Here is an 8,929-nt window from a genome sequence, read left to right as displayed (position 1 = left end):
CTCCACAATGTATCCCATTTCCTCCCCCCCACTCCGTCGAAGAACTACAATTCCCAAGAGCCCTCGCGGTGCGGCGTCACCGCCTTCCCGCTGTCGTCCTGCCCAGGTCTCCAACCTCAGACCCCGCCCTCCTGCTAGTCTCCTCCCCTCCCTCCGTGTGTGTGTGTCAGTGACCCAGAGGCGGCGCGAGGCGGGGAGACCGTTGGGGGGGGGGCGGGGGGGCGCGCCGCCGCCTCCGCCAGCAGCAGCAACAGCTACAGCAGCAGCAACAGCTACAGCAGCAGCAGCAGCGGCGGCGGCTACAGCAGCAGCAGCAGCTCCAGCCTTGCGGCGTGGCTGGATCTGCCTGGAGCGCACCACAAAGCCGGCCCTTCGCCTTTTCCTCACCCACGGCTCTCGAGCGCTCGACTACGCGGCCAACTTCGCCTGGCGGGGCTGGGGCGGCTGGCGGGGAAGGAAGGCGGCGGCGGCGGCGGCGGCAGTGGCGGCGGCAGAAGGAACGCCGGGGCTGCCCGTTCGCGTGGCCCGCGCACTCACCCTCGGCCCCCGCGCGCCGGGTCTCGGGTGGGGGGGTGGCCGTGCTGACATTCGGGCCACCAGGAATTGTCCGGTGAGTGTGCGGGGCGACGCGAGCTGCGGCGAGGGGTCGCGGCGGGGTCGGGGGCCGGCGGGAGCGCAACTTGCTCGGCGGCTTTCTCCGCGGCCGAGCGTGCTGTTCGCTCGGGCTCCTGGGTCCTCCCGCCCCCGCCTCGGCGACGTCGAGTCGGGGAGGCGGCGGGAGCGGAGTTTGCGGCGCCTGCATCCCGCGCCTTCGCCGGAGGAAGCGCCTTTGTCAGGCGCGGCGCGGCGCGCCCGCCCTCCCCCGCCGCGGCCGAGCGGCGTCCGGCCCGGAGCCCCGTGCGCCCCGTGCGCCGGGCTGCGGGCGGGGAGGCCCAGCGCCGGCAAAGAGAAACAAAGGGGGCCGGCAGTGGGCTTTCCTTTTGTGTGTGCGGAGCTGGGAACTTGTTTCTGCATCCTTACGTAACGCGGACTTCCAAGTTAGTCATTCTTTTTTTATTGCTGGGATTATTGTCATCATCTCTGCGCGTCTCTCTCTCGAATTCCTTTCATCTTTGGACCTCAGAGCATTTAAAAAGAAAACAGTAATTAATTTCATCTCGGAGGCCCAAGCAGCGCGAGTGCTTACATACATACATACATACCTATATATGCCCGTTTCCGTAAGTGGGTAAACTGAGGTCCAGAAAGCTGATGGGGGTGCTTGGTCTACCGCGCCAGCTGTCCGAGGCTCCGAAGGCGTTGGTGAGTAATAATAACTCGCCGTGGAAAAGTTAAAGATGCTCATTTTGCTCACAGGTGAACCAAAGTATGAAAGAAGTCTGGGGAAATTGTTAGGTAGTTCAAACAATAGTTCTTTTTCACACAGAGTTTGAATTCGAGTCTTAAAACCTCAAAGGACTTCCTGAAAAATGTTCGGAGGGGAGAAGATACAGAAAATCACCCACTCAGCTTATCTTTTTTTTTTTTTTTATATCTTAATATGTGCGAGTCTTTTAGGAAACTAGAGAGCAGTGGTGGCGGGGGTGGGGAAGTAGAGTGTTGGGATCGTTTTTAAAATGCAATACGTTTTAGTCATTATGCACCACAGAACGTGCCTTGGTTTGAGCGTTACTTCCCATCCCTTGATTATCAGTCTATTCAGAAAACATTTCTGAGCCCTTTATAAAGAGTCGTTTTTGAACAAGAAATGAAACTTGTTTAAATATATTAAAAGGTTACCTATTTGTTTTGGATCAAAAGCGGTTTACTTATTCTTAGTCTTCCCAATGTTAGTTTGCTTTCATAGCAGGAGATCTTTTGTTTCAGATACAGCATTGTCTTCTACATTGAATCTGCAGAGGAGAAATGAGTTTATTATTCAGTTTCAATAGGAGTGTGAATTTTAGTCTTTGAATTTTGGGAAGGTTCTGTTTCTGCAGTACTATTTCAGCTTATGATACGTTTTCTTCACAGCAGAAAAATATTTTCCGAGCATAATCAGATTTATGTGCCTCAAAACGTCATGATTGTGTAAATACAGCACAGGAATTATTTTTTTTTATTTAGAACTTGTAGAGCAAAATCCTTTAAAGGGCAATTTTATTTATTTTGGTACTTTTTGTTCTGGGGTACCAAACTGAAAGGTACCAAAAAATTAAATCAAGCTTCATTTCTAACAGATTTTTATTGAGATGAGAATGAACAGAGTTATAGCAAAAGCAAATACTTTTACTTTAGAAATTTGTATTGTACAGCTGTCCCTAGATTGTACTTTCTGGTGGTTGCATCACAAAATGAAAGTGAGACATGTATTGCTTTGTACTTTTTTACACAGTCTTCTAACTTATCTCTTTTTATAATTTAAGAGACCCTGGGTTTAACACAAACAGTTGGAAAATAGAATGTTAAGTGTGTGGAAGGTTATGTGTTGTAAAGTGATTATGATTCCTCAAAGAATAAATTTAAAGCTTTAAAAAAAAGGGAACTATCTCCTAGATTTTTATGAGCTTGGTCAGTAGTGTCATATTTATTGATTTGAAAAAAGTAAGCTGGAAATCTCTTGTAGTGGCAGATTTCAGGATTTTGTGCTCCTGAAGATTGACATTTTATCTTACAGTCAGGTTATGTTGAACTTTATTTCTTAGTACTTACCAACTAGATTTATCAGAGTCATTTGTACTTTGAGGAAACCACTCAGTGCCTTTACTCAAATCCTGGAGTCTAAAGGCAAAAGTTGACTGTTGAAGCCGGGCTTTGTAGGTTTCCCAGTTTCTTTGGGATGCCTCAAAACAAATAATGAAGCCTGCGGGGGAGGGGGCGGAGGCGGCTGGAGGAAGGAGGACGGGCAGAAAACTGAGGTGAGTACTAATGAGGCAAGTGTCCAGGGGAAATCTAAGGATGTTTCCATTTGACTTAGTTTCTGCTTCCTTTGGGGTTATCAAAATGTCAATTGTAAAAGTTGTCATTTCAGAATATGCTTTATTGTGGGTTTCTAGTAGCTCAGATGATACAAGGACTATAAAACTACTACTTTGTGAACAGCTCAGGTTTTCCATAAAACCTTTATCTGGGAAAGACGTTAGTTTAAGACTTAATATTGAAAACTATTTCCCTAACGTCTAACATGCACCATACATTTTACCATTGAACATTAATATAGACCTATCACTTGAATCAGTTTACTGAAATTATCATACATGTATTTTAACTGTATATATGAAAATTTCCTAATGACCAATTTATGATGTCACTGAGATGGTTTTAGGAATTCCTTTGAAAAATCATATTCAAATTAATATCGTTTAGTTGAAGAAAATAAAACAGATATAGGAACCAGTGAAGGAAACAAAAAAATCAACAGTGAAAAAAAATGATGATACTTTAAAGAGTCTAATATTAAAGATTTCTGGCAGCATTTATAAACAGGTATCAAAATTCTAGCAGTGAATTCTACTTAGCACTTTCTGTTTACAGAATTTTTTTTTAGCCACCTTTCCCAGATTATCTCTAAATACATTATACATAGCACGTAAATAGAAGTCAGTCTTTCAAGGGATTTGTGTTTCTGGACTTTTAGTTTTTACATTTGTGGTAGTGGGCAGTTTATTGATTAAAGTTTGGTTTATTCTAGAGAAAGATATCCCCCAGATTAAAGTTGGGAAACTCCAGAGAAGAAATATTGGTCACTCAAAGATCTAGATACGATCTTCTGCTATTAGCTTTTTAAAAATGTTATCTTAAGCAGATCACTTCTTTAGTTTTGCCTTCAGAGATTGAAAATAATTGCCAGACACGTTATACTTCGTATGTCCTAAATTTTTGCTGTTCCTGAATGCATTTATAATAAAGAGAAAGCACACTTGCTTATGTGAATATAAGGGAAATTCCTTTCTTTTTTTAATGGAAATAAGAATCAAAACATGCATTTGATTCAATTTTTTTTTTAAGACAAGATCTTGCTGTGTAGCCCAGGCCTTCCTTGAACTCCATATCCTTCCTTATACCTTTGCCTTTCTAGTGCTGGGATTACAAATTTGAACAACCCCCCCCCCCAACAGCATTTCTCTAATTTCAGAAATAAGCTTTGATTACTTATTTCTATTAAAAAGGGGAGGGAAAAGCACCAATTTGTCTGATATTTGTCTCAAATCTTGTATTTTTTTCTCTGTTATAAATTTATTGTCGCAACAACAACAAAAAAATCCATCAGGTAATTAAGAGAAGTGAATTGCAAATGATCCTAAGAACACCTTTTTCTTTTTTTCAGAATATTGTACAAAGTGTTGTAGTTTAGGGTTTTGTTTGTTTGCCACTGAAAGCTATTTCAGAGAAATAGAGCTCTACATAATACTCTTATATCACCCCATAATGCTTTTATACCTCAAAATATCATTTACAGAAAATAGAATATATTATTGAGGCTTACAAATGGGAGAATCCTGACATTTGTCATACTGCCAATTACTGTTGACCAGTTATGTAGTTAAAAAAATTAATTCAGGGGCTGAGAAAGTGGCTCAGTGGTAGAGCGCTTGCCTTGTATGCATGAGACCCTGGGTTCGATTCCTCAGCACCCCATAAGCAGAAAAAAAAGCCGGAAGTGGTGCTATGGCTCAAGTGGTAGGGCGCTAGCCTTGAGCTGAAGAGCTGAGGGACAGCGCCCAGGCCCAGAGTTCAGGCCCACGACCAGACCAAAAAAAAAAAAAAATTAATTCAATATGTATGTAGTTTACTTCCTTTACAGAGCATTTCTTGCTGATTTTATTTTATAATGAACCTCTTGGGATGTTTCTAATTTAAGAAATATGCAGTATCCCCAGCTCCCCACAATCTTCTTCATTCTTTTTCTAGGTGTCCATCTGTCTGTACCCTGAGTCGTGGGGCTTGAACTCAGGGCCTGAGTACATTGCTCAAGGTTAGTGCTCTACAACTTTGAGCTACAGCTTCACTTTTAGATCTTTGATGGTCAGTTGGAATTAAGAGAGACTTTCCCGTGGGAGATAGGTTTGAACCACAATCCTCAGATCTCAGCCTCTTGAATAGCTAGACTTACAGGCATGAGCAACCAATGCCCCGCCGTTTTTCTTTTGTTTGTTTGTTTTTGTTTTTGCTGTCGTTTTCTTCTCCCGTAAACTAAGTTTCAGCTAAAATTCACCATACGTGTTTCGTTCTACTCTGGGAGAAGAGTACACTTTTGAAGGAGGCGTAAGTAGGAATATCAATCAAGTAGATACTTCCTTGAGTATCAAATCTGATTGTTCTGTGGTTACTGAGAGCTGCTTTTCCACTTAGTAGGAAAGAGTGTTAGGATTAGCATTTTTTGCTACTAGACTTGGGGCATAAATGCCAGATATTCATTCAGTGTTTACTGGGTACTTTTTATATATCAGGCACTGGTGTAGGTATAAACTGTGTGCCTACAATCTAATCCTAAGGCCTGGACAAAAAAAAAAGTAGGGCTAGGATTGTACTTTAGTGATAGAGTGTTTGTCTATCATACATGAGGCCCTAAATTTGATCCTAAGTGCTTCAAATGCTTCAGGAAGAAATTACCTAGTTTACCTAGTTTCTTCAAAGAATAATACCAACAAATAAAGAGTGAGGAAAAACAATAAGATTTAAGAGAAACTTAAGAGGCATAGCCGCCAAAGGTGACATTTGGAATTTAGATTCTACTTTGAGCAAGGTAACTGTAAAAAGACATTTGTGAAAAATGGTTTGTTTGGATATGGGTTATTTAATGAAAATGAATTGTCAAACTTTTAGGTGTGATAATGTAGTGCATATATGTGTATGTTTATTGAAAGGTCCTTCCTTGTAGAGATATATAATAAAATGAATTATGAATTAAAATATAATGTCTGCATTTGGGGCGTAACAATAATTTGGAAGGGAAACAGATGAAATGTGATTGGCCTTATGTTGAAAATTGTTAATGTCATACAGATAGATACATGAAACTTCTTTCTTTCTACTTCTGTGTCTGTTGGAAACTTTCCATTAAAATGTATACACACAAATAAAATAAGAAAGGATGGAGTATGTGAGATCTGAGAATGGAGTCAGAGGAAAATGCAGTTTGTAAAGGGTAGTCAGAAAAGACTTCTTGATAAGATGATGCATAAATTTGAGTAGAGCTGAAGAAGAAAATGTGTCTGGTAGGTAATCTTGGGGAAAGAAATTTCAGAAAGACCAGCCAATACACTGCCCCTGAGGTGCAAGCATGCTAAACTGCAGGGAACTACAAGAAGACAGCAGTGTCTAGATCAGAGTAGCGGGACATAAAAAGTCAGAATGGTAAAGCTTTGGTGGATAGAGTGAAGTATGGGTTGTGTTAAAGATGGCTATCCATCTTGTTTTAAAAGTAAACAGTTGTCTAACGTAAGTCTACTTTAGTAACTGAAAGCCTTATACTTACTCAACAAGACTGATTATTCAGAATATTTTTAGAACTTTCTTAATTACCTTCTAAGTCAAAGAGCCACACATGAAAGTAGCTCATCATTTTGTATTTGTTCCCAGTACCCTTGTTTTTAAGGAAAGGGGGGTTATTTGCCTATAAGGTATTTCATATTATTTTATTTATTTATTTTGACAGAAAGAAAATAGGAAGTAAGTTGAGGCTATTTCTAAATAACAGATGCACTCTGAAAAAGCAATTACTGTTTCTAAAAATCAGATCCACCCCTACACTGAAAAAGAGTTTTAGTACTGTTCTGGACATTTGTAACATTTGGAATTTTTTCTAAACATTAAAACATACATGTTTATACATATATATATATATATATATATGCTTCAGTAAGAGTGAGAATTTATTTTAAAATTAAAACCGTACAACTTTCTTGTTGCTATGGCATAGAGTTGGGGAACTGAAAGAATAACATGTTTAATGTGAAGAGATGACTCTGGCTTTCAAATTTTGTATTCATGCTTAATTTCTCAGAAAAGTAATTGTTTCAGTTTTTTAATTTAATTGTTAAGGTGATATATAGAGGGGTTCCAGTTACATATTAAGGTAGTGAGTATATTTCTTGTTGAACTTGTTACCCCCTCCCTCATTTGTTTCAAAGTTTTAATCTTGTAATAGAAGTATTGAAAAATTAGACCTCAAATGTTTAAATGCTTGGAAAGTTCCCAATATGTACTTTTGGAAAATCTGTTCATAGGGCAATGTGCATGTAGACATTACTAGTTTTAAATAATTATTATGCCAGTTCAATTGTTTATGGGGTTAATATTTCAAACCCAAGAAAATAAACTTCCATGGTTTTTCACTCTACTGATAATAATAGGTGAAGACAATTCCTTTTCTAGTTAATTATGTCTAATGATTGGGAATCACTTCTCTTATTCGTGTTTTTAACCAGGATTATTTAGAATTTGATGGCATCAAGTAGAATTTGAGAACTTTTACTGTACACTAAACTATATAGTGACTACAGTCACTAGAGTGACTATTAAAACTATGAGGCCAGATGCTGGTGGCTCACGCCTGTAATCCTAGCTAGTTAGGAGGCTGATATGCAAGGATTGCAATTCAAAGCCAATCTAGGCAGGAAAGTCTATGAGACTCTCCCCAATTAACCATCCAAAAAACAGAACTGGAGCTGTGGTTCAAAGTGATAGAGTACTAGCCTTGAGCAAAAGAGCTCAGGGACAGCACCCAGGCCCTGAGTTCAAGCCCCACAACTGTCCATCCCCCCCCCACTATGTGTATATAACTGTTTATAACTTTAACAAAGCTTCCTCTTTTAAACATTTTTCAGTAAGTTGTTAGAAATCTAGCTCGTCAGTATTTGCATATGTGCATTCAAATGTCTGTATAGATAGCCAGACCTATTCACATACTGTACAGGTTGAATTGCTAGACTGGATTATTTAATATGTTTTAAACATTAGCCTATTAGCATGGAACACATAGCCCATCTTGCTATTAACTCTGAAAGTATTTTAAAAACTATAAAATTAAAAGTAGCAGTAGTTTTTAATGAAAGACTTGAAATTCTGTGCTAACTGTACCCATGTGTGGCTTGTTTTAGAAATAGCTTTCAGTCTATTGATTTGGTGTTTGGATTATGAATGTTTTATTTCCATTTTTGTGAAATAATTTTATAATGGAAGAGAAGGGGGTAGAGATCAAGAGAAGGAATTTTTAAAAATAAATTCTCACACAATAGGTAAACAAGGCCATGAACAGTTCTGATAACTTGGATCTACTAAAGTCTAATGAGTTAAGACATAAATATATAAATTTAGTAGAGAATAGAAGCAGTACAACTACATTGAAAGAAAACTAGTGCTTTGCAAAAGGGACATATTACTATGTTGACTTAAAAAGTATAACTATGGTAAAAAACTGCACTTAATTTTGGAAATAACAATGACGAACAATAACTAAAATTTATTCAGTCTGTTACTCAAATTTTTGCAGTAGTAAATTCCAGTTTGCTATTCTAAGCTTAAGCCTTGCAAGGTAGTTCTAAATCTGTGTCACTGCTTTTCTCATTTCTGTCTCTTCATTACTGTATCTATTGCTGTACCATATATATGTGTGTACATATGTATAATAAGTTATATATATATATAAAACTTCCTTTGTCTTTTATGTGTGTGAGGGAATGGGGCTGTTGAACATGATATTCCATTAGACACTAAGAGATAACTTTTTGACATTAAGAAAAATTTGGTAGCATAATTTCAAAGGCTGTCTTCAGTTCTTAGTGTTTGTTGTCTTTTCCAAAAATTTAAAATGGAAATTTTATCAGCACTCTAATAACTGATCATACATGGCCTTACAGGAAGACTGTCTGGATTTCAATTGAGCTTCTTTCTCACAGTAAAGAAGAAAAGATGAAAAGACCAGTAATGTGGTTTTTTTTCAAACTTC

At 39.1% G+C, this 8,929-nt stretch overlaps 1 protein-coding gene across 2 annotated transcripts in view; it reads left to right on the top strand.

The window, feature by feature from the left end:
• The first annotated feature begins 308 nt into the window (after positions 1 to 308).
• Peli1 (pellino E3 ubiquitin protein ligase 1) overlaps positions 309 to 8,929 on the top strand; it is a 51,663-nt gene continuing 43,042 nt past the window's right edge. Inside the window, exon 1 of one of the 2 annotated variants that reach the window (XM_013022553.1) lies at positions 309 to 610. The gene's annotated coding sequence lies outside the window, so the exon portion shown is untranslated. Of the gene's footprint in view, positions 611 to 1,240; positions 1,303 to 8,929 lie in introns of those variants that run through there. The other variant, XM_013022555.1, reaches the window with a different exon arrangement.

This window comes from Dipodomys ordii, unplaced genomic scaffold (genome assembly GCF_000151885.1).
Source record: "Dipodomys ordii isolate 6190 unplaced genomic scaffold, Dord_2.0 Scaffold63, whole genome shotgun sequence".
Taxonomy (NCBI): Eukaryota; Metazoa; Chordata; class Mammalia; order Rodentia; family Heteromyidae; genus Dipodomys; species Dipodomys ordii.
This window is presented reverse-complemented; position numbering and strand designations above follow the sequence as displayed.